General features: G+C 39.2%; 1 long non-coding RNA gene across 1 annotated transcript in view; it reads right to left on the reverse strand.

Moving 5' to 3' along the window:
- LOC139078392 (uncharacterized) overlaps positions 1–26,258 on the reverse strand; it is a 37,775-nt gene that overhangs the window by 3,918 nt on the left and 7,599 nt on the right. The window contains exon 1 of the long non-coding RNA XR_011531316.1: positions 1–26,258. This exon is cut by the window's right edge and continues 7,599 nt beyond it. This is a non-coding gene — a long non-coding RNA (uncharacterized lncRNA).

Raw genomic sequence — 26,258 nt, forward strand, 5'->3', positions numbered from 1 at the left:
ATCCAAGGAAGGGCACACATCCGTAGCAATACATGGAGGACTGGCATGCAGGTGGCCATGGCTGCTGTCAGACAAGAGAGATGGCAATATGTTGGCATAGCAGGTTCTCAGTTCAACAGCTATGCCAGCATCTTGCCTCCTCTCCAGTTCCAAGTTACAGGAGCAACATCATGCCTCTTCAGTGTTTCACTTTTCCAAAATCTTCCCTTCCACCTGAGGGGGGGAAAACACACTCATTAATTGCAAAGGCAAGCCTTGTTTCTGAACATTACAACACAGTCTTCTTAGAGCGCCCAATTTTGAAGATGTAGTTAAGCACAGGAAGGCTGTGGCTAGTTCATTTTTTTCATGGCCTTTGATCTAAAATGAACCCCGAGAATGTTTACTGCCTGCTTGTGAAACGACAGGGGAAAAATTCTGACAAAAATTTTAAGTCAGTAAAGCCTAAAGTTGATGACAGTTAATTATAGGCTTTTACCACCATGTTTACAGTCCACCGCACATCCCAGTGACTCTCAATACAGTTTTATTTTTACTCTAATAACTCCACTGGTCAATTTCTGCCACTCAGATGTACTTAAATAATAACAAACTGTTGCTCTGTAGTGTGTAGTTCATTGCTTTATGTGCTCTTAAAAATAGCGCTCTTTTGAGCCCACAATCCCCAGCTAGGAACTTATTCCACAAGCACATTTGCAAAAGCACCACTAAGCTATGTGTCCAAGTTTGTTCGTTGCAACACTGTTTTTAATAGCAAAAAAAGAACTGGAAACAACTTGAATGTCCATCACTGTGATTGAAATCACCTAAATTATGACTATAAATTATGATGTGGTCTTAAAGTATTTTGTCATCCTCACAAAAGATCAAGGCAAAGAATAACGACACTGTGTATTAGAACTTTGGCGTAAGCCAAAAGGTATGCCTATACATACACACATCCTGGGGTTTACACATAAATTTTTTCCTGAAGGATATACAGGAGTGATTTATTATGTTAAATAGTGGTTTATTGTTTTAAAAAATAAGTGGATGATTGGATTATAAATCAATTTTGTTTTCCTCATTACACAAGTTTTGAATAAGAAAAAGTAGTATCGTTTACCAAAAAATGAGCATAAGATATACAGACAAAGGGAAAATATTTAGTTAGATAGTGCTATCAAGGTACAGATAAGAAGAAGCATATGCACTTAAACATGACTAATATCAACTGCATTTGCCAGATGTTTCCTAAGTCATGAACTAGGTACATATACACATAGTCATTCGCTTACACGTGTGCGGTATGTGATCTATATTTCTCGCAGGAAGGCAGGAGGGCAGGAGGGTTCTATTGCACAAGACCCTGTAAAATCTTGTCCTGGGGCTAGGTAAGTGGTGGAAGAGGTGCTAAATGACTTCCTAGAATACAATTCAACTTGATAACATGATCTATTAATGTAAAGGTATTGGGAATTTTTGGTTCATCAAGTACAGAACACTGGATCAAAATGAAGGGCAAAAACAATACAGATTAGGTCACAAAACACATCATTGGATCAAGAAGATTTAATTGAATCAAATTTCTCCAAAAAGTTCATTATTTTATATTCCTAATATTCCTAATTGAGAGGCAGATGTAGGTTGCATCATTTTAGAAGCTACACACTACATATTTGGAAACAATTTCTTGTGACTTTTTCAGACTCATTGTGGACATACAGAAGAAAACTGAATGCTAGCAATGATTTGATTGACCAGTCAGATGCAGCAGATACTTGAGAATTCACAGGGGCTGTTTTATACGAGGGTCACTTCAAGGGAAAAGACAGGATAATACGTCAACTCATGCCCTACTTTCCTCTTTCTGTTTATTTGCATATTTAAAAAGGAAGAAACTTACCTTGTAAGTTATCAAATAATTTCTAAGTTCATAATTTCAAAGTCTAGAAGAAGACCATATCCTTCCCCTATTATAGAAGCTGTTGCAACTTAGGTCCGTTCTTTTTTTTTTTAATTCAATAATGCTTTTATTTATTTTTCCTTTTTTCTTTAAATTGAAGTATAGTTGACATACAAAATTGTTAGCTTCAGGTATACAACATAGTGATTCAACATTTATATACATTACGAAAGGATCACTGGAACAAACGACACATTACAAAATTTCGTTAATTTCTCTGATGTATCCAGCGACGCATGGCTTCCATCAGGTCACTGGTAAAACGCACCTCCTTACCACACACACCTCAGACAAATTTCTTGCGAAAATACAGCCTAACCATGAATTATGTTACAACTAGGAAACAGAAAAAATTTTATGGGTGCCTGATTATAGCCTTTAGCAGTTAAGGTTAAACTTTGAAAAATACTGTCAATAAAATGCCCCGGAGAAAACGCAGGACCTATTTATATAAATGCTTTTCTAAAAGAAGAATATCATTTTTTTAAGTTTTTACATCTCAAACTGTTAGTAGTGTAATCAATAAACTTCAAAGTCTAGAATTTTTCAAATTATTTTAACTAACTTCAAATTCATTTTAAATGAATAATGTGATTTCATTTTGTGAATAATTGATTTAAAACTACTCTGGCAGCAAATCCAGCATGTCCCAGACTGAAGGGGGACAGGGGACAGGAGGTAGTTAGCTGTACCCGCCCCAATTAGTACACAGACATAAAGAATGAGAACAACCCAATCACGGCAACTAAAAAAATGGTGTAACTAATAGTCACTGTGTTTTTCCAGAGCTGGAATACAATCTACTTAACACCTCATTGAAAAAAAATTTTTTTCTAAAAAAAGTTGGAGGTGGGGGCTGATTATGTATGAAGAAGCTAGAATGTCCTATTTTTCAAATACAGTATTATGGAAAAATTTGTGGTCCAATCAAGAACATAACTGTGGGGAAAAAATAACATTCACTGAATGTGTTGGTATTGCTTTTGGGAACAGACAATTTGACAGGATGTGCTTAAAGCTACTCCCTACTGATAGAAGCCAGATGTGCGTCTGCCTACATCTGGCGGGTTGCAAGAAAGGAGTAAAGTTTTATATATATATATATATATACTTTATAATCAAAAGAAGAAATATATCTCTTATAAATTGATGAAAACAACATTATGGCCATAAGATGGGCTCAAAATCTCTGGAGAACTCCATGTAATAATGTACACAATCACTTTTTATTCATATGCAGAAATGTCCCAATGAGGGAAAAAGCAAATACAGTAAAAATATTTTCAATTTATTTGTCCTTAAACATTTAGGAAGCCATAGTATTACTGAGGAGAAAAACTAGAATAATCACAGATACTTTTAGAGTAAAAAAAGGTAACTTACAGGATTAACTAAGAAAAGAAAAAGAATTCAGCGTTTAAGCTTTTCAAAGTGTCTTTACAGTAGCAAGACTGTATATGTTTATACGTGTCTGTGTACACATATATGGCATATATGAATTTTGATATAATTCTTTCTGTGGAAGGAAAACACCAAAAACAGGATCTAACTGCTTTTAATTTAGGAATATTCATAAAGCACAACTGAATATCTATATGAAGGATCAGAAACAATCTCCAGGCTGCAACCACTAAAGTAGAGATGAAATAGCAGATAAGGTTAGGCTTTTATTCCTTGCCCTCCTCACCAGCCCCTGACTTTCCTGCTGGAAGACCTCATACTCCCCCTCATTGTCCAGTGTCCGTCCCACACACACACATATACTGTGGTACCCGCCAGGCTTGTTCTCTCTCAAAGAGCCCCATTTCCCAAAATTACACTCTTCTACCCATTCTAAATTTCCTTTGCCTCTACAGAACTAAGAAAAAAGAAACCTATCCTTTCATTATAGGAATTTAAGGTAAATTGCAAATGCTTAGTAGGCTTAAGCCTTCAAGGGGACCTAAATATTCTAGGAGATGAGTATTATATAAAATTATTTTTAGTTAGTAAAAGATACAGAAGTTTTTTTGTTTTTATATTTTTTGTTTTTCTTTTTCTGAGGAAAATTAGCTCTGAGCTAACATCTTTTGCCAATCCTCCTCTCATTTCGCTTGAGGAAGATTAGCCCTGAGCTAACAACTGTGCCAATCCTCCTTTACTTTATATGTGGGTTGCCACCACAGCATGGCTGGCAAGTGGTGCAGGTCTGCACCCAGGATCCAAACCTACAAACCTGGGCCAGTGAAGTGGAGCACACCAAATCCAACCACTACGCCATGGGGCTGGCCCCCTAGAAGATATTTTTAATAGAGAGATCTCTATCCTACAACTTCTTATCTAAAATAGGCCAAGATTAAACCATTTACTATTTTCCCAGATTTGTATAAACCCAGTAAGAAAAGAAAGTGAAGGGAGGAGGGGAGAAGCAACTCTCTTCTTTGAGAAAACAGAATGTACTTTTACATTTTTTTTCCTTATTTAAGCCTCAGAAAAGTGGCTGTAGTAGGTATTATTGTCTCCTATTTATAAATGATTAAGCTGAGGCTGAGAAAGTTTAATTATCTCAAGTCAAGGGGTAAACCCTTAATATATTCTATATTTCCACTTAATTTGGAAGTCCTATGATCAAGTTATGCACCAAGCATAAGAAGAGAAAACATAGCATTGTGATGGATTACAGTGATGGACTAAATTCTCCCTGTATCCACATCCTGGCCATGTAACCTTGCAGTACCCATTCCGACTCAAGTTAGCTGCATAATTTGCTTTAGTAAACTCATGATGTTAGAAAGATATGATGCAAGCAGAGCTTAGAAAGTACTTGTGAGATGGGCTTGCCTGCTTTCCCTTGAGCTTTAGCCATCACTATGAGAACATATCCAGGTCCCTCTACTGAAAAGTAAGATACACAGAGCAAAGTCTCCTTGGTTGTCCCAGCCAAGGCCAGCCTAGATCAGCCAGCAGCCAGCCAACTCTGCTATACAAGCAAGCCCAACCAAGATCAACAGAACTGCTTAGTGGACCACCGCAATGTGTAAGCAAATAAACACTCTGAACTCCTTTGTGGTTTTTTCATTGTTTGCTATGCAGTATTATTGTAGAAAGATTGATTAAGACCATGTGCTGGATTTAGGCTGACCAGTTCAAAATTACCATTAGAGCAGAAAGTCAGCTATGTTTGTTCAAGCCACCTATTTCACTAAAGGCGCAACAAAGTCAACTGACACCTAAATTCATTCTGGCACTCTGCTGGTAAATTATAGGATTTCAGTGAATATTTATGAATGAATAAGTAAACTTTGATCAAGCACTGTTTGGCTAGACCGTGGGCTCTTGAGGGTAGGAGGCGAGTCTCATTTATCTCTGCATCCCCAGGACACAGCATGATGAAAGGCTTTTAGCAGAAAGGTCAATCAGTATTTGCTGAATGAGAGAATGGCAAGGATTTGGGTTATTTTACCAAGATCAGTGGGAAGCCGCCAAAGGGCTGTAAGGAAGCAACATGAAGAGACTTGTGTTTTGACAAGATCGCGCTGGCTGTTCTTTAGCGAATGGACGGGAGGGGCCAGAATGGACGCACAGAGACCAGCTAGGAGCCACCAAGGCTGTCCAGGCAGGGAGAGTGTCAGCTTGGATTAGAAAAAAAACTACACAGATTCGAGATAAATTTGGGAAGACTTGCTTGAGGACTTAGGACCTAAGGAAATGGAGGAACCAAGAAAACACTCAGTCTTCCGGTCTGTGCTCCTGGATGGGCAGAGGGGCCCTGAGATAGAGAACTCTGGAAGAAGACAAATATTTTAAAAATGTAGACTCCTGATTAGAAAGATCTTGAGTTAATCCTAGTCTAAAGCCACCATCTGGAACTTCAATTTAAAGAATCTGTGGCATCAATTTAGTTGAAGATTGATGTTCCTTGAAGACTAAATCGTACCCCTTTGCACTGGAAAAGTTAATTTGCTCTATGCGGCTGAAGTGAGCTGAAGGCAGGCTGTGCCGGATCTCTGTTAGAGGGGAAAATACAGCCCCGCTGTGAAAACTCCTTCAACTCTGTCAAACCTTTAAAAGAAATTACGCTTAAGGAGGAAGAGAGTGTATATGCTACATTTGAATCAGTTTTAGAGACTAAGGATGAATCCTTTCCTGCTTAAGAAATTTTCCACAGACCTAAAAATTAAACTAGACTTTAGAACATTCCATACACACAAAGGATGAACTCTCACTTTGCTCCCTTACACTCATCTTAAACTCCATATGCCTAGAATTTCATCTATTGCAATTATTTTTTAAACACCCAATTGTTTAAGGTCATGATTCAATTATCCTTTGGAAGATTGCTGTAGCCACCACACTGCAGTGTTAGGTCAGTGTGGAAGCAGTGGCTTGGATTGATAACTGGCATCATTCCTTGAATATTTTAGTCCTTAATCAAGCCCTTAAAAACTAGGTGCTTTATGAAATTAAAAGGTTTATTCTACAATAGGGCCATTACTTTATTTGAGTGTGAGTCATTCTACTTTCTCTGGATTTCATGGCCACGGACCGCTGCCCCAGTCATAGCTAGTCACCTAAAAAATGTGTGCTGTTGTCTTTGAAGGGGCCAGGGCTGGGAGAGGCTGGGGATAAATCTGTGCAAACTCATCAGCACTTCTGGAAAGAGACCAAAAGCATTCTGATGGTGGCTGAGTGATATTTTCATGTGTCAAAATGTAGAGAATGTGGGGCCATCATGAGTCACAGGAGGAGCTGAGTGACTTACCAGTGACACAGGCTGCCTCCCAAAGCCCAGCCTAGCACAGGGGACCCCTTTCATCACTGGACAGCCATCACCCTTAAAGATCTGGGGCAGTGCACATCTTAAAAAATAACATCTTTATAATGGTTGAGTTTCCTATTAAATTCATATTCTAGATCCTCCAAAGCTGGAACGAAAGGAGGATGAATTTAGAATACACTAAGTGTCAAACACTATATCTCTATTATTTTATTAAATCCTAACTCCAAACTGAAGAGCAGTTGAGGAAAATTATCTCCATTTTATACAAGAGGAAACTAAACCTCAGAAAGGTTAAGTGGTTAACTGACAATCACACCACTAGTAAATGTAAGAGTAAGAACTCAGCGTGTCTTCCCAAAGAGCCTGCACTCTATCTGTCCCCCAAACTAACTTCCAACCTCACCAGCCTTATTTTCTACTCACCAACATGGCTCCCCCTTTGGGGCCAGATTCATCTCTTCACCATCTCCTTAGCGTGCCGGATACATTCCCACCTCACTTTGTGGATACCATTTCTCCTGCCTCTGAAATATTCCCCTAAATGATCATTCTGCTTCATGATTCCAAAGGATCCATCCAAAGGAAGCATTCTTGACTCAAAGGAATGAATGATTCGCCTACTGATTCACAACAAAACTATAAACGACTCAGCATTCCTATTTGTCAATAAGCTTTGGAATACTATCTAAATATATAATTAAGATGCAAAGCATTTGTATCAGGCCAGATGGTTATTTGTGAGCCAACTACGACCAGAATCAGACATGAAGCACACACTGCAGGGGAATCTCCCAAGTAATCTAAAAACCCAGGTTTCCCAAATATTTCCGTCACCCATAAGTGGAATTCCCTTAGAATGCTAAGTCTCTAGCCCTTTGCAAGTGCTATTCCCTAAGTCTATACCTCCTCCTAACACACCCCTTGGTCTACCTGGCAAACCAGAATTCGTCTTCAAGACTCTGCTCAGGTACTGCCCCTTCTCTGCCTGTATCTTCCCATTTCCTCCACAAACCTAATATAATCCCTTTCTTCAGCAAGCATCTCTCTCTCCTTGTGGGCAAAGACCATGTCTTCTTAGACTTTTTATCCCAAGGCCCACCAAAGAACCTGGCACATTGAATGGAGTGCCTGGAATGGTGAATGAATGACCTACACATATTGACACTGTGATTAAAAAACTTCTGGATTGGGGCCGGCCCGGTGGCGCAGCGGTTAAGTTCCCACATTCCGCTCTGGCAGCCCAGGGTTTGCAGGTTCAGATCCCGGTGCGGACATGGCACTGCTCGGCACGCCATACTGTGGCAGGCGTCCCATATATAAAAAGTAGAGGAAGATAGGCACAGATGTTAGCTCAGGGCCAGTCTTCCTCAGCAAAAAGAGGAGGATTGGCAGCAAATGTTAGCTCAGGGTTAATCTTCCTCGAAAAAAAAAAAAAAAATTTGGATTCAAGAATGGGTAGAGTGTGTTTGTCTTTACAACCAACTATTACAAATCAAGGGTCTGGGGAAGCTTCTATGTTCGTTCACAGCTAAGCATGTTTTCAGGGAAGGTGGTGATCAGCATACAGCAAAGAAGCTGTGCTAACACAGCTCCTTGCTATGCAAACACTGTGGCAGGCTATGCCTAATTCTTCCCCAGGCGGCAGAACCTTCTGTAGAGACTATGGGAGAGTATGAAACAGAAAAGCAAGCAAGCCAGGAAACTGAAGTGCTATATCCACAGAGAATTAAGGCAGCGCAAAAGAAAAGAGAGAAACCAAGTGGAGATTAGGAATGCTGCGGAAATAACATAGCAATGAAAGATTCTCTGGGTCTAAACATTTGTGGATTTTTAGACTAGGGTCATTTTCAGTAGCCAGATTTTACCCGTGTTCTAATTCCCTTCTTCTTTCTATCCACTGGGAAATAATAAATCAAAGCATTAAGCAAAGTATAAAGTTACAAATAGGTTGTTTTTAAAAATCTGATAACCTTCCATTCTTCGCCAGTGCAGGCACCTGAAGTTGCGCATTAGCACATCACCAGTGTAATCACGCTGACCTCATGCCAACTGAGTTGCCTCCTTCTTTCCATGTTTCTCTCTTCACAGAAACCAGGGCTTACCCTAGTATTTTTCAGTCTGCGACTCGCTTCTGAGTTTCTCAATTTGTCTTAGTGGGAGGAATCAAAAAGTGGGTTTTCACATCCAACAAAATCTAACCGTTGAGATTTTCAATATGGTGTAACAGAGAGAGGGAGAAAAAAGGGGAGGTGGTTTTGTGTCCGCCGTGGAGGGGTCTGATCAATATCTTCGTAGGATTCCCAGCTACCCAAAGACCTGGGTCCTCGCCCTATCCTGTGAGTCTCCAGTCACTCGCTGCACAGCTGATTCTCTTTGGAGGCCAGGTTAAGGAGGGGATGTGAGCCTGCTGAGGGTCAACCATGAACCTTAGATTAGAGAACAGAGTCAAACAGCTATAAATATGTAAGGTCTTCACCCAAAATGGATCAAAGCCCAGCCCCATCCCTCTTAAGCGTCATCATAAGTTTCTGTCATATGGTGATTTAGGGCATAGGCTGCATGACAGAAGGCTACATTCTCATCCCAACCTTACATACTTGCAAATTGTACAATGGGCAAATTATTTAATTTATCCGAGCCTTGGTTTTTTTTGAGGAAGATTAGCCCTGAGCTAACATCTGCGTCCATCTTCCTCTACTTTATACGTGGGACGCCTGCCACAGCATGGCCTGATGGGCGGTGTGTAGGTCCACCATCGAGATCTGAACCAGTGAACCCCAGGCCGCCAAAGCAGAGCACATGAACTTAACTACTAGCCACCGGGCCAGCCCCCTAGGCCTTGTTTATTTTATACGCCAAATGAGGACAAACAATACCTACCTCATAGGGTTTTTGTGGGAATCAAATGAGATAATGTATGAATTAAACAAGACAACGTACGTACGAGTTTACCTCAGCAGCTGCCATACAGTAGATCCTCAATACAACCTAACATGCGACCTTTTATCCTTTTCCATTCTTGTTGAATGATGAATAAATGTTATCATCAAACAAATGATGATGATGATGATTGTTACAGACTGAATGCCTGTGTCCCTCCCAAATTCATATGGTGAAGCCCTAACTTCAATGGACTGTATTTGAAAATAGAGTCTATCAGGAAGTAATTAAGATTAAATGAGATCATCAGGGTGGGGCCCTGATCCAATAGTTATTAGTGTCCTCCTAGGAAGAGAAACCAGAGTGCTCCCCCACCATTTCTCTCTCTCTCCATGCACAAGCACCAAGGAAAGGCCATCTGATGAGACAGTGAGAAGGCAGCCATTAGCAAGCCAGAAAGAGAGCTCTCACCAGAAACTGAATGGGCTGGAATCTTGATCTTGGACTTCTAGCCTCCAGAATTGTGAGAAAATAATCTCCTGTTGTTTAAGCCATGTTGTCTGTGGTATTTTATTATGGTAGCCTAAGCAAATGAACACAATGATGATGATGATGATGATAAATGCCCTATTCTAACAAAGAAACAGCTGAAGGAATGCTAAGTTATATTTACTGGAGGTTTTCTTTTTTTTTTTAAAGTTTTCCCTTGCAGATAATTTTGATGCTGCTGCTGAAGGCACACTGGCAAACTGGGTCCAATCTCTGCATGCTTTTGCTGAGGCTCTTGTCCTAATCAAAATCTAATGCCCTGAGCTACTAATGATGACAGGGCAGTTTTCAGATCCAGAGACTACCAAGGCTCCAAGAAGAGCTAGAGTCTAGAGGGAGGCTTCAGGAAGGAATGGCCTGACCATGACAAGGAGACTGGTGTGAAGGTCATGGTGCACAGGCTACAAGTAACCTGGGGTTAGAGATGAAGAGGTGGACAGTGCAGGAGGAAACAGCAGTGGTAACAACAACAACAATGGCTGTCATTTGTTACTACTCTCTGCAGGCACAATGCTAGGCTTTTATACACATTATTGGATGATTGCCAATCCTCCCAAATGTGACTCCCAAAATGCTTATCTCCTGCAAGGTAAGCATCATCATTCCCATTTTACCCTCTTTACAGAAAATGTGCAGAATCGATGTTTCATAATCCTAATCTGATTTATGAACAGAATCACACTTTGCTTAAAAACAAAATTATAGCATTTTTTTCCTTTGCATCTTTTCCGCTTGTGCTACCCTTTCACTAAAGGTATCTTTAAGGTCCCGTCCAGAGCTCAAATTCCTCAATTTTAATACCCACTAAGGAAAGATAAATATTAGCACATGTTTAACTAGAACGAGAGTGAATGTGTGCATTCTTGTGTTTCCTCTAAACAACTTGAGGCACTCTGGAAATCCTTCTCAAAGGGTATTAATCATTTCCCCAGTGATTGTCCATTAGCATCTCAAATAACCTCAAGAAACAGAAGAGAGGAAACGTGGAAACCGAAAGAAAAGCTGGGGAACCAAAGACTCAAGTCCAACTTCAGTGAAGGGGAGGCAAGTTCAAACAGTGATGGAAACCGGCAGTGTACCGAAGGGGCTGCCCTCCGGGCCACAGCAGCAACGTCAAACTCAAATTGTCAGCAGCAGCCTTTATGTTGCTCTTTCCATCAGCCTTTGGTAATCTGATATAACCACAAGGAAGAAGTGCTTGTCCCCCAGACAGTGAGGAATCTCCTGCCCTTGGGACTTTTGTTTTTCATAGAACTGGGTATATTACTACAATTATGTTTATTTTCTATTACAGTGAAGAACCATTTATACATTCTTAATTAAGTTTATATTTCCACTTGCATTGATAAGGATTATCTTTTTAAAAGCCCTATGTCTGATTTCTGATGTCAGCCTGAGAATGCAAGCGGTACAAAATCAAAATCATTTCACTTCCTGATGACAGCCATTAATGGATTTAATTAGTACATGGCATTCTAAGGCAAATAAACACATTACACTTTTAAGACAGAAACGTAGGAAGAATTTTTTCCTTATTAATTTACAATTAGTCTTATTTTCTAGAGACATAACTTGCGTTGGACTTTTAGCAAGAAAAAAATACAAAGGAATAAAGATGTTCTAACTGGGTAATTTAAACTTCGGTTCTATCACATTTGTCATCCAGAAGAAAATGCAAACTGTTCCATTTGCTATATTGCAAACTATCTGCTACCGCACAAATGATGACTTTTTAAAGACCTGAAACAAAGAATCAGGCTGGACTGTACCTGGAAGAAGCAAATTAGTAATAAGGCACTTTTCTGACACAACGGGATGGTTAGAACAGAACCAAGGATGCACAGATTTCCTAAGAATGTTGGTAAAAAGAAAACATAAAGCGAAAAAATACAACTCATTGGTGTTCACTTAAAACATTAGGTAAGAAATAATGGAAATGTCTTCCTATAATAAATTATAGAGCTTTACAATTTATTACACGAGAGAAATGTATATTTTTAGAAATACTATTCTCTTTAAATTATGCCTAGAAATCCTATTAAAAATTTACCTTGTAGCTTAAGACAATTTCTCCCGAGCCATTTCGGAAACATTAAAAATACCACCACCTCTAATTAAATGTCTATTTTCCTTAATAAACTTAAATGTTAAGAAATACAGTTTTCATATATGCAAAAAAATACATAGCTACCACTTAGTGTATGATGGGATATCAGTGGATGAATCTTGGGAAAATATAACTTTGTCTCCAAATCACATTTGTAAGCACAGATATTTGCTTCTCGCTAGAGTTTTCTTACTCAGTTTATTTCTGAGTTTAAAAATGTCTTAAAACCAACATAATCATGAGCAATTTAGTCCCAATTTCCACGTCACCAAATCAGACTCCAATCTTTTTCCAGATAAAAAGCTTACTTTTCATTTCCTCCCAATTTCTTGACCAGTGCAGAGGGATAAGGTGAAACTGTTGAGAGCAAGCTGCTGCTTGAGGCTGAAGCTAAGCCAAGTCTCCTCCTTTCTTGGAATTCTCGTGCTTCCTGAGCCTCCATCAGAACAGGGTTCTCAGTGCTTGCTATTCACTAGAATCCTTTGAACTTTCCAAAACTAGTGATGCTGGACCCCCATAGCACAGTGAATAAATGAGAATCTCTAGAGATAGGGCCTGAGCACGGGTATGTTTATAAAAGCTCCCCACATGATTATAATGTGCAGCCAGGGCACAGAACCACAGATATAAGGCTTTGAGATAGATGGTTACATTACGGTCAGCTTACGATTGCTAACAAGCTGGTGAACCAATAATTTGAATGGAGAGAAAATGGGGGGAAGGCTCCATGATAAAGTGACAAGAAGTGGAGAAGGCTCTTCTGTAGATACAAGAGGAGGGAGCCAAAAGCTAGGAGAATGTAAGTCCTGGGCGTGACTTTGTCACTAGCAATCTATGTGGCTTTAGGCAAATCTTCTAGGTCCCCTGGGGTACAGAATTGGAGGAGAAAGGAGAGTGAAGATTCACCATCCTCAACCACAGCAGCTGTATTTTTGTCTGTTTCATATGTTGGGTTTTTGCATGAAATTTCGGATTCTTGGCTAAAAACAGTTTAAATACAGCTGATCTACATGTCTTCTAAGGTCTCTTCTGAGACAAGTTTACAACATCACATGGATATCAGGAATTGGCCTTCTGGTCCAACATAGAAAAGAACGTCAGATAATGACAGTGACGCTTCTGTTCTCTGCGGTCCTAACACCCACTCTTCCTCACTGGTGAACTCTGTGGGTGGGAGGAGTTTATCCAAGGTGCTCCCACATCCTCAGTGGTTTTTCCTCTCCCTGTATCTCTCAGATACTCAACATCCCTGCAATTTTTCCCTTCTACCACGGCACCAGACTGCCCTCCCTTATGAGTCAATTTAGATTATTTGTAAAGTAAATATAATCAACTCACACCTAGATTATAGCCAATATTTGAGGCCCTAAAACATCATTTTTCTGGAAGAAAAGTTTCATTATGGAATAAAGAGGCTATATGTGTGCCAGCTCTCTTCTGTGTTTACTTCTCCAAATTAACTCTCCATCATTTTTCTCCACCCTGCTGTCTGCTCTGGGAGGCTGACCTGGAAGGGACTGTACAAACAGATTCCCCAGTCCTGACTTCCTGTTGGGGCCAGCACTGAGAAGCCCTGATAGGAAATTTGAGGGAAGGAAGATAGGGAAACTGGGATATGTATTCCCTGGACTCGTTCCCTGTGGGGCTGCCACAGGTGAACTGTGACCCTCAATTGAAACTCACAGGTCCTCTCTCAAGGTGACCTTCACTTTGCAGGTTCCAGTAACCACTCCCACGCCTCATCTTCTTGCCTAGAGCTGCAAACCGTCTCTGTTCTTACCAGCTCTGCTCTTGCTTTGCCCTCTCCCCTTTAAATGATTTTTATTGAACTCTAAATGAATTATCCTAATTTGAGTGATCTGTCTCCTGATTGGCCCCTGACATATATTTTTGACCAGAGATTCTCACTTTTAGATCTTTAAATAAATAATGAGAGATGTATGCAAAGAGTCATGAGTGTCATTAACTATCTTGAAGAGACAGACCATGGCCAGGACTAATCAGAATGGATGCCACCTGTGTCCCAGAGGCTGGCTACGCTGCCAAGTGTTACCCTTAGCCACTGGATCATCAGGAGTCCAGAAGAAGGGGACTCAGGATGGCTGGAGTGGTGACTATTTTCCAATCAGTATGGAAATATTTCAGTATTTTAACAACTGGCGTAGCCAAACTGGTTGAATGTTAGTGAATCCCGCATATAATGCTATTTAGTGCAGAGTGACTTATAATAGCAAACAAACAAAAAACCGGAAAAATTTATATTGTCAATAAAAAATTATAGTAGGTCCACATTTTAGAAGAGTATTTACTAATATGTGAAGATAATTACAAACTACTTGGCAAAAAGCAAAGCTGTTACAAAATAGCATAGACTGCAAAATCCAGATCTTGTTTAAATATATATCTTTAAGTAAAAAGACTGAGGAAATATATCAAAATGTTAATAATGTTGATCTCTGAGTAGTGAAATAATAAATGATTCAATTTTCTTAAAATATATGTTTTCCAAAACTTCTGCAATGAAATTTATTTTTATAGCAAGAATAAGGTAACATTTTTTTAAATGGAGCACAGTAAAAAAAAAAGTTGCTACATTATATTTTAAACTGAATCTTAAAGATCTTTTAGTGATTATGGTGAGCATTTTCACTTCATTTCATATCAACAAAGATTTATTGCTTACCCTTTCTCTATCAGGTAATAAAGAGCAGAGATGAACCCAATGCAATTCAGCATTAATGAGCTAAGCACCAAGTGGAGAAGGTGGACAAATTAAAAAATAACACAACACTGTGATACAAGCAAGAACAGAAATATCTATAGATTCAAAAATATAGGGAAAAGAGATGAATTTTGTCTGGAAAGAGGTCATGGAGAGCCTCACAGAGAAACTAACAACTGAGCAGGATTTTGAAGACTAAACAGCAGTTCAAAAACCAGATAAGGCAGAAGGAAAGTTTTCTAGGAGAGAAACAGTCCCTGCAAATGATCTCAGGCAGGGAATAGCCGGAAACTAATCAGAATTAGCTCTGCTCTCTTTCTCCTAAAATAGAAACTTGCAAAGATCTTGACTTTGAGGGCAAGGAGTAAGCATTTATGAAAAGCACACTATACGATAAGGATTGAGCTAGTTTTTATTTTGTTTTGTTTTTTTAAATGGAGACCATATTACAAATAAGAAAACTGAGGCCCAGATAAGTAAGTGCTACTTTAGACATCCCTGGAATCATACCTTCAAGGGTAGTTAATGACTTTGTCTATATTATTCTTATGCTTATATGAAATCCTTTTTGTTGCTGTTGTATTCTATCAGTTGCTCTCATTACATGGAAAGGATTAAGTTGAATTACAGTGTCTGGGGTTTGGGATTTACACACCAGAGCACTTCCTCATCATAACAAGAGTTAAATATTAACTCTCTGCTGATACCTGTCCGTGGTGGGTGTGTGTGTGTCTGTAAGAGAGAGAGGGGCAGATAGGAATGGGACATGTCATAAATGTAAACAGTTTGGGGAGCAGGTATTCAGGAAATAATGTGTGCCATGCTGGAATAATCAGTTTAAAGGTCAAACCTTCAATAAAGCAAATCTTTAAGAAGTTCAATATAGAAATTAAATTATTTTAAAATTACAAGGTGTTTTGAACTCTGCATCTCGTAGAATTTAGAATAACTATTGATAAATACTTGAATTCATTGTTTTGATAATATTTTTCAGTGTGAACCATTTTAGGACTCTTATTTTTATTAGAATGGGTTAATTCTGGGCTTATTAACTTTTTGCTACTTCTCAAGTATAGAAAAAGTAATTCTTTAATAATATGACTACAGAGGCCCAAATCCACAAATGTTTAATATAAATATCAGCTCAAGTGTCACTCTACAGCCTCCTGAATAGTGCAGGAATCAAGTTAAAAACCCAGTCCATTTCTCACCATTTAGGAATTTTATTTGAGCATGAATTTATTTGGCCAAGACAATAAATTCAGTTTTTCTTCAGCATGAATCAAATTACTTTCTTAGATGTATGTTGCTTTACTCCACTTAGATCTCTGTTCTTTGAAGCCCAGGCATCCTCTTAAGAATCTTTTAATACTTCTATTATAGCTCAATTATAGCTCAATCTTACGCCACCTGACTTCAATGAGATATTCTCTATGAAAAAGCAAGCTGACCTGAGTTCCTGTAAGGTTGTAAAAAGTTAATTAATATTTGCCAAGCACTTTGAAGATAAAATGTAAGTGTCAAGAGTAATAATTATTTTTAAAAATAAAATTACAGGGAGCTACCATTCTATACTTTTTTTGGTGCATCTTTACTATATTTTTAATCCACGCTTCAATATCCCCCAAAGTCAGGAGGCAGTGTAGATATCAGCAAGTAGTCTGTATTTTCTTTCAAGCAAATGGAAAGTCAAACAAAAAAAATGCACTTTCACACCCCATTTTGCTCTCTATATCTTCCAGGCAGTAAGCACATTTAAAAGCACTATTCTGAGTGTGAAAGAAGCATTGCATCAAAAAGCAGCAAGAAGGAAACTGACCAATTTTTTAAGTCCTAAGTCTGACTCTCAAGGTCCTGTGATCGTGGCCACAATTCGCACAGCTACCAAACCAGGAGACACGGATTATATCCTCTAGCAGACCCCGTCCACTCAGCCTCAGCACTGCATCTGTGCTACCCCACATAACCAAGCTTTGGGAATCAGCCTATTTATTCTACGTATCAAATCATCAGACACCACGATTCAGAACGACCATGGGAATTTGATCAATTATATAATTAATTTATTAACACTTTAAAAGACTTTAAAAAAGATGATCTCTCAAAAGACAAACTCCGAGTGGATTCAACAGCGAGAACCCAAGTCGAAGAATCTAGAAGAACCCAGTGACTTCCTGGTAGGAAATTACAAAGTGTGGTGAGGCTGAGGTTAGATGCCCGCCCACCAGCCAGTACCTCTGCATATTAACAAGCCTTCCCACTGTGTGGCCTTCCATACAGCACACGTGTATAAACATACTTTTTTACATTTATCAAGAGAGTACATGGTGTTTGTGTATGGACGTCAGGAGCACTTGCAGAAGCGAGAAGCATTGCTGATACTGAACACACCAGAAACTCTTGCCTCTAGAAAATCACTTAGAAGTCTCGGCTTCTGGAGAAAATGGCTCACTGCATTCAGCTTGTCAAACCCTTGACAGCCTTCCAACTTACTAACTTGATTAGCATAAAATGCCTACTGGCAAAAGCAAAGACCGAACTGTTTACATTTTCTCTCACTTTGATGATGGGTGTCAAAAATATTTTTTCGAAGATTTTAAAGGATGGCCAACAGCTTTAAAGTAAATTAAAACATTTTAAATTCCTAAGTCTACTTAAAAAACAATGTTGATTTTTGTACATTAGCATTTGCTTAGCTTTTGTCTGTATCTAGCCGGCATTTCCTAAAATTATAACCAAGTGTTCAAAAATTCAGTGAAAAGCACATTGCTTGTAATGATCTGAAATAATATTAACAGTACAAAGGCAGAATAGAGCTGGCTAAGTGAATAAAATTTTAAAAAGCATCTTCTCCTTTAGGACTCATAACTGCAGTATTTTGCCAGTGAATCTGTAAAAATCTCATATCATCTGTATTAAGGATTATGCTTCTGAATTATTAACTCTTAAAAGGTAAAATTAAACTAATTCACAAATTTCAATAATTTAAAACATTCCAGATTTGAAATTAATACAAATATTCCTAAATACAGAAAAATAATAAAATAGCTATCTCCTGTGTTACTGGAATAACATTGTTTTCTTCCTCAATCAGTAGCTACCAGAATTTTAACTGCGGTGATGAAGTATTCTACATTATGCAGAGTGGCAATTTCAAAACCTTCCCATGAAGTCAGTATTCCCGTTTTTCATTTTCTATTTTATTTCATATTTTTAATTTGATAAATTTGACGTTACAATTTGTAAATTTAAGACGTACAGCATGTTCCTTTGATCCATTTAGGTACTGTAATACCCATGTCTTTCAAACTCTTAACTAACCAAGCAGAACGTCTTCATACACAAAGTCCAGCAAGGCTATGAATGGTTGGCCACGTTAACGTGAATCTACAGAGGAGGCAGCAGAAAAGAAAATACACACCAAAGTCATTCATGGATAGAGGGCAGAAAACTCTTGGAATGGTGAGAGAAATCATGATGGAGCATATTTTGCCTGGGCAAGCAAGGTCAGCTCTGGGCTGGTCTTTCCCAATAAGCCAAATGAATGGTCACTTTTTAAAGTGCCCATTCACGGATGTGCATTTTCCTGGGAATTTTTATAAAAAGCATGCATAATGGGTGCCTGTTTTGACAAATACACCATCTTTGTGCCCACAGGCAAAAATGGCTTGTCACTTGGCACCCTCTGGGTTACTCTTAAAAGGAAGTCCTGCTTTCAGAAATGACTGAGATAGACAAACAAGGGCTTTTAGGAGGTGAGGCCTGGAAGAGTCAGGGAAAGAATACGGATTTTTGCTAATGTTCTAATCACAGGTCTGGTTACCTCCCAAGCCAATTAGAACCTGAAAAGTCTTGAAGATAATCAACGAGAAGAAAAGTTAATAAGGACACTGTAGATCATGAGTCAATTGAAGGACGAATCATAGAATCTCAGGATATGAAAGCCTGGATGGAACCTTTATGGGACTAGACTGGATAGTCTAAATGCCATATTTAGCCAATTCAGAGAAGTAAAAACGAGTCATCTGTGAGACCTCATAACCTATAAGAAACACCAAATTTACATTAAATGTGCACGACACACCATTTGCTTATCTGCTCTGTGGTATGAAATGCAATGGAGAGTAAGCCAGGCTGTGGAAAGGATGGCCTTGGGAATGGCACCAAGACAAAGCAGGTAGCCACGGGTACAGAGGTAAGGGGTGAGAGACTTAACTATTTTGCAATTAACGGTCCCTTTGGAAAGTTTTGCTTTATGTTCTCAAACACTGATCTTGCCATTAATGTTTCCACACATGTTCACATGGAAATTGCTTATGTTTTAAAAATATACTCCAAATCAACAACTTTCTCCATGGGGAGAACTGTTTCTGGCCACTGATCACATGTTAGGGATTTTACATGCAAGCTCTAAGTTAATCTTGATGATCACCCAGTGAAATATGATGTTACCTCCATGTCACATGAGAGAGAATTGAAGCTCCAGAAGGTGATCTGCTGAAGGCAACAGAGCTGGGAAACGCAAGAATCAGGATTCAAACCCAATTCTGTCTTACTCAAACTCAAGGTGCTTTCAATTTATCATGTCTTAAAAGTATGTTTAAAATACCCAATTCTTATCTATTGAACAGTCAGGCAAGCCATGCATCAGGGTTTCCGCTAATTATAAGGTATCATTGTGGGACTTTTAAGTGACCATTTTGTGCCTGAAACCAGTATTGGAATAGACGCAAAGTGTGATCTTTCATCTTACCCAGCTTCTTACCCTCTTGCTCCCAATCCTCTTTCCTCATGGTTTCTAAATACTCTCCTCCTTCCACAGACACTTCTCTTATCCTTATTGCAGAGTTTCACTAATCTCCCTGGACTTTTGGAAATTAAATAGAACCAAGAGATGCTGCATCAAGTACTAAAGTGGTATCAACGGTCAAGTACTAGAATCCTAATCATTCATGGTGCACATGCCCCCAGCACGGAATATAGCAGCATTTTTATTTCCCATGTTTAACTCTGATGACGCTTCTACAAATTCTTCCCATGTGATATGATGATCTGGCCAAGCAAGAAGAGAGCGTATATCTATGTAGTAAGTGAAGAATTCTGAAACTAGGTCTTATACGTGTGTGTGTGTACATACATATAATAATATGAGTTGTTATGGTCACAAAATCCAAGACTTTAAGCAGCTTCTCCAGGTCATACAGCCCTAAAGTGGCATGGTCTATATTATAAAGCAAGCTTCTAACTACTTGGCTAATTTGCCTCCCACCAGAACTGACTGTAAATAAAATTATTAACCACCTCAGACAAAATATGAAGACTAATGTAATGACTATGTAAACTCAAAGAATATACGCATTATGTACTGAAGAATGACTCCTAGAATGTATGAGTTGTTCCATGTTTTTGACTAACTGGGCACAAACTATCAAAAACATCATGTAATTTCAGAAAAACAAAAACAGGATGAACACAGAAAAAAAGGAGTAGGAGTTCATGCGGCCACTAGAATCACATTTTTTTTATGGGACCCATTGTAGGAAATGCATTTTATATCTTGACCTGTTACACAATACATATACAACTAGAAGTTTTACAAAGCAATACTTATCATCACTATGTGCAATGCACTCTATTTCTCCATTTCCTTTCTTAAATAAAGCTTATGGTGGTCCACAAAATTGATTTCATGATACACTAGTGGGTCACACCCACACTTTGAAAACCTCTGTCCCAGAATCCTGTGCTGTCACTGCCTTGATCTCTTGTCCAAGGCAGACAATATGAATGGATCACAGCATCCTTTGCGATGAGTTCAGCCAAGCCTCAGGACTCTTCAAACTAGCATTCTAGGCAGCAAGTTTCAATTGCAGTTGGGACAAAGATATGATGCAGTCCTTATCTAAGTTCCAAGGGGGCAGGGTGTAGAAGCAGAGTAGCTATTTTAGTTATTTGCTCTCTTTGTCTCCCTAGTGCTCACTTAGTGTCTGGCAAACAGCAGGCACTCAAAGTTGCATCGGTTAATGGCCACTAAGACTAGAGGGTAAGCTCTGGCTTCTAAAGTTTCTCTGTGAATGCTCTCTCTCCTCTTGGCTGCCTTGTTATCTTTAAACACAAGGCTTTCAAGATTCAATGGTTTTGAGTACTGTATGTACCCTGCCTTCTTTCCAAACTCCATCTTGTAATGAGAGTTATCTGCACTAGGCTACTTGATGGTATCTCTGCTCCTTTCAAAGACAATTGGTTTACAGTTAATTACCCAAAAGGATTATGAAGCTGACAACCCTGGTAGAGCTCCTTGATAAACTGGTCCTAGAAGAAAGGAAGAAAACTGACATGCCAGGACCTGGGCTGGATATTGGTGCATATATTTTCTCATTTCAACCTTCCAACAATATGATCGGTTTCATATCATTACCCCATCTTACTGGTGGGGAACCAAACCCTTAGAAGAAGAAGGTGAGGTCACACATTTAGTAAATGTTTGGCAGAGCCCGGATTGAGACCTGGGTATTTCACTGCTCTTTTTATTATACTTCAGCTGCTCCTGAAAATGGCATATTAAATTACAAAGCAACAATGACCAGGAACCTTGAATCCAGTTGAAGTGTGTAAATTTAACAGGTTATCACACCGGAAAAATAAAACCCAATACCTTAGTAATATACTTCATCATATAACTTTATTTTTTCTTTGCCAAATCTTTGTGAGTTATTCATTGCTGGGTATGTTTCTCTTGGCAGCTGTTAAGCTTGGCTCAGACATAGGTTCTTACAGTAGAGTAATTCAAATGTGTTAAGTCCTGTATTACGCAGAGGAAAAACAAGACTCTGTGTGTGTGCGTGTGTGTGTGTTTATGTGGGTCAAGTCCAAGGGGAAGTATAAAATGGAAACAATATATGAATTGGGGGTGTGTGTAGGGCAGTTAAAAGAGGTTGCAGGAAGAATCAACAATTTTGGCTTTCTGGCTCTCAGCAGAAGCAGTGTAAGGAAATGCAGTGGAAGAGAGCAGCAAGGGTCAAGTTTAACTCACATCCACCCCCACACAAGTGAACACAGCTTGATATAGTCACAGAACCTCCAATGTGTAATTTGCCCGATCCTGATCATGAGTCACTGTAAAAGTTACTAAGAAGGTTGTTCAAGAAAGCATATTTCTGCTGTAAGTTTACAACAGTGGTTCTCGACCAGGATCAATTTAGCGGACACTTGGAAACGTCTGGAGACATTTTTGGTTGACACAACTGGGTAAAAGGCAAGGATGCTGCTTAACATTCTACAATGCGCAGCCTCCCCTAACAATAAACTATATGGCCAAAATGTCAATAGTGCCAAAGTTGAGAGACCCTGGTTTACAGGGTGACTCTATCACCTGAGTCACACAACTACTATACTCCAGCTGCCCCTCTGGTCTCAGTCTCCTCATCTATAAAATGTAGATGATAATAGTACCTGCTTCTCTGGGTTGTTGTGAAGATGAAACGAGTCTTATTAAGTAAAGCGTTTAGATCAGTGCCTACGATGCAGTAAGCACTCAGTAAATGCTACTGCTGTTGTCTTTGCCATATCATCACCACCACCAGCATCATCATCATCGTCAAAGCTCACGACTGCATAGGGCAGTTTTCCCCAAAGTAAGACCTCTTATTAGGTAGATTCTCGGGGGGCGGGGGGGGGGGGAAGGATTCTGTGGTCAAACAAATTTGGAAAATGGTGGATTAAAATCAAACAAGTTTCTGAAGTGCAGAACTTCTCAGAATCTTTAATAAGCAAAAATATACAGCATGCAGAATTTTCACAACTGACCTGACTGAAAAATCCCATGCAGACTCTTGCAGGATCGAACACACTTCAGGGAAAGTCTGGTGTGATGAAAGGGTGGTGGACTGAGACTCTACAAACAGGATTCAGCTCTTGGGTCTACCACTGCCCGCTCTGAAGCCTCGGTAAGTCCTCTGACCTTTCTTGGCCTCACTGACCACCAACGCCAAAGAGAGTTTGGGCCCTTCCAGTTCTGAAAGGCTCTGACTCTCTGATAGTCCTGTACGTTCAGTATCACTAACAGACCTTCAAGCCATTCAATTATCAGATAACAAGGACACCATGGTCAAGCGAGATCAAGAGCTGTGACAAAACCCAGGACAATCACGTTCACCAGATTCCTGTTACTGAAGAAGCTCAAATACCCAACACTGGGAGATCGAGATGAACATGACGTACACAATAAATGCTAGCTTATTTGTTGCTGTTGTTTCTGTAAATGCAGCCTAACTTTTTAAGCAGAAAGCAGGGCTAGTAGAGAAGAACAGGGAGGCAAAAAAAAAGTCTCAACTACTCAAAGTGCACACCTGTTAAATCTACTCAATTATCGCTTGTTAGGCGCTAAATAAATCAGCAGAGAACATGACAAGGCAGGATTGCTACCTCAAGGAACTAAAACTGTTTGGGGAGAAAAATGCAAATAACATATCAGGCGTCCAGTGAACGCTCTGACAGAAGTTTAAACAAAGACCCACGTGAGCAGAGTAATCTTAGTTATTGCCATTCTTTATAAGTCAAATGCACAATGGCAAAAACACAAAATAAAACTGAAAGATGAAATGTAAACATCTATCTTCTTGCTTGGGTTTCCAGATCAACATTCTTAGTGCCTGCTGTCCAGACATCATCTACAGGTGTCGGGAAGGTACCTAAACTGGAGGGTATGGAGGTGGCTTATCATTCACTGTGATCTTCACCCCTCTGAGTGCCTCTATATGGGCTGGCCTGAATCCACCAGGCATGACAGAGTCGGTTACTGGTGAAGAGATTTGTGCCTTGTGTTGTCCAGGACACTGTTTCAGTATATTACAACTTTAAGCTATTTTAATTTGCATAACTGGAATTTCTCACTCTATCAGCCATGGCTATCTGAGTAGCCAGTGAACGGGTAATCTTTCTTTTAATACTAGTATCTCATGAAGCCCTCTGTCAGAATAATAACCTCAAAAAAACCCACAAACTTTTTTTGCATCTATGAACCCCTTCTCAGATGAAATGCATATAATAAAGTATACCAGATTAGAAAGGAAACCAATTATATTGAAATATCCAAATATTAAAACACGTATTTTAATATAGTAATATATGTGATTCTTTAACACATTAAATAACAAGATCTGGCAGTATGTCTAATAACTACCATTACATCAAAGCTGTGTCATACAGAAACAGTATTTCTAGATGTCAGCAACAACTGTAATGTGATATGAAAGTATCTGTGATTTCTACTGGTGACAGTCACTGGTACTGCTAAAATACTACTGCCACTTGCCTCCATTCATAATTGAAGGAAATGCTACATTTCAATTAGAGGTTTAGTGCAAACAAAATTTTTTTTTGCATCTAAGCTCACAATCCCCTGAATTCTATTCATGGGCCCTCTTGTGACCCCAAGACCTCCAGATTAGGACGCCCTACATTGAGGTGATGTCCTAGAGCTTCAAGAACTCTAATGATTGGAAAGAAAAAACACTAACTCATCATGTTGTTTAATTTCTTCTTCTCATTGGAAATAATTCCAAAAAGATCACTCTCTGTTACAGTGAAAACATCCAGGTACACTTACAAAATACTTTTGCATACATGAGCTCATTTGATTCTCATAACAGCCCTGTGAAGAAGGTATTAGATTAGCATTAACCCTATTTAACAAACATAGAAAGTGAGACAGAAAGCTTTTGGAAGACCTGTCCAAGTCACCCAGCCAGAAGTGAAGTGCTGAGCTGGGACTCAAACACAGGGCTTCCGACATTGAAGTCCATACCTCCTGTGAAGTATTTGTAATGTTGGGGTGGAGAAAGGAGACAACAAAAGCAAATGGTAAGACTCTTCTATCCACAGCAATCGACTTACTAAGTTACTGCTAGATAGAGCAGGCCCTAGTACTGATAAGCAGTGTTCGCTCATTTCCTCTTTGTTCACTTTCGTGCACAATTGTGCATAAACTCCTGTCATTTTCTAGAATGCCACAGGTTCTAGTAAATATATCAGGTCCCCCTGACTCAAACAGAATTCAGCATTTGCTATTATTTCTGTAAGTTTCTTTTGTATTTATCATATTGTTTTTATTTTATTAGCTTTTTGATTCCAACGGGTTTTTTTTCTTTTTTGCTGAGGAAGATTCGCCCTGAGCTAACATCTGTGTCAATCTTCCTCTATTTTGTATGTGAGTCACCACCATAGCATGGCCAACAATGAGTGGTATAGATCCACGCCCAGGAACCGAACCTGGGCTGCTGAAGCAGAGCATGCCAAACTTAACCACTATGCCACAGAGATGGCCCCCTGATTCCCACAATGTTTTGAAGCATTTCTGATGACGAACTTGTCTGTTAGGGCTTTTTCTTTAAGTGCTTTAAATTTCAAGTGACTTTCAACCTGTGTAGTCCTTATTTTTCATTTCCGACACAAAGAGAGGGAAGGCTTCCTATTTTCAAATGACTTTAGACCAGTCTTTTGTCAAAAATATCCCTTTCAAAATGCTTGGATTAGGATTTGGTGATGTCCTGGAACGTTGTTTTATATCACTCTCCTCTAAACCTCTCTTTCCTCATGCACATAAAAGCTTTGCTTTCCTGGAATATAACCATCCTGTTCCAACCAGCTCAAAAGAGGAATTCTGATGAAAAAACCTAAAGCTTTAATTGCTTTTACTGTTTAAAAGTCATTTTTCCATTATGAAATTTCTTACATTTTTACTTTGTTCTCACATAAATTTAATTTGTCTAATTTTGTCTTTAACACTTTTGCTTTGAGCTTATTTTGATAATTTTTTTTCACTCCTAAAGTTCCTTTTGTTTCGCTGTGTTTTAATCCTTGTTTTGTCCAGCCTGCAAACTGACCCAGTCCACTCTTTAACCCTCTGCTTTTGCTCTTTTACAGCGTTCCTATGCTGAATTTCAGACACTGCAAAATGTTAGCCCTGAAAGGGGCCCTTGCAATTATCCTGCAGAGGAATGCAGGGTCTTTAACCCGTATAAAATAAAAACTAACTATACCCTAGCTTCTTTGCCATCAGAGAGAGCAGTGAGAGAGGCTGGGGGCAAAGGAGAATAATGCTAAGGGGAAAGCTTAGGTCTAAGAAGCAGTAACCTGGATATGGGAGGGGGAGGGGAGGGAGAGGGAGAGTGAGCACGAGCGAGTGTGCACGCGCGCAGCATGTGTGGGCATGTTAAGGGTGTGGGTATGGAATGGCAGTGCCCTCCCACAGGGAGTTCCCTTAAGTCCCCTAGAAGAGGTACAGTGACAGGAGGAA

This window comes from Equus przewalskii, chromosome 22, assembly GCF_037783145.1.
Source record: "Equus przewalskii isolate Varuska chromosome 22, EquPr2, whole genome shotgun sequence".
Classification (NCBI taxonomy): domain Eukaryota; kingdom Metazoa; phylum Chordata; class Mammalia; order Perissodactyla; family Equidae; genus Equus; species Equus przewalskii.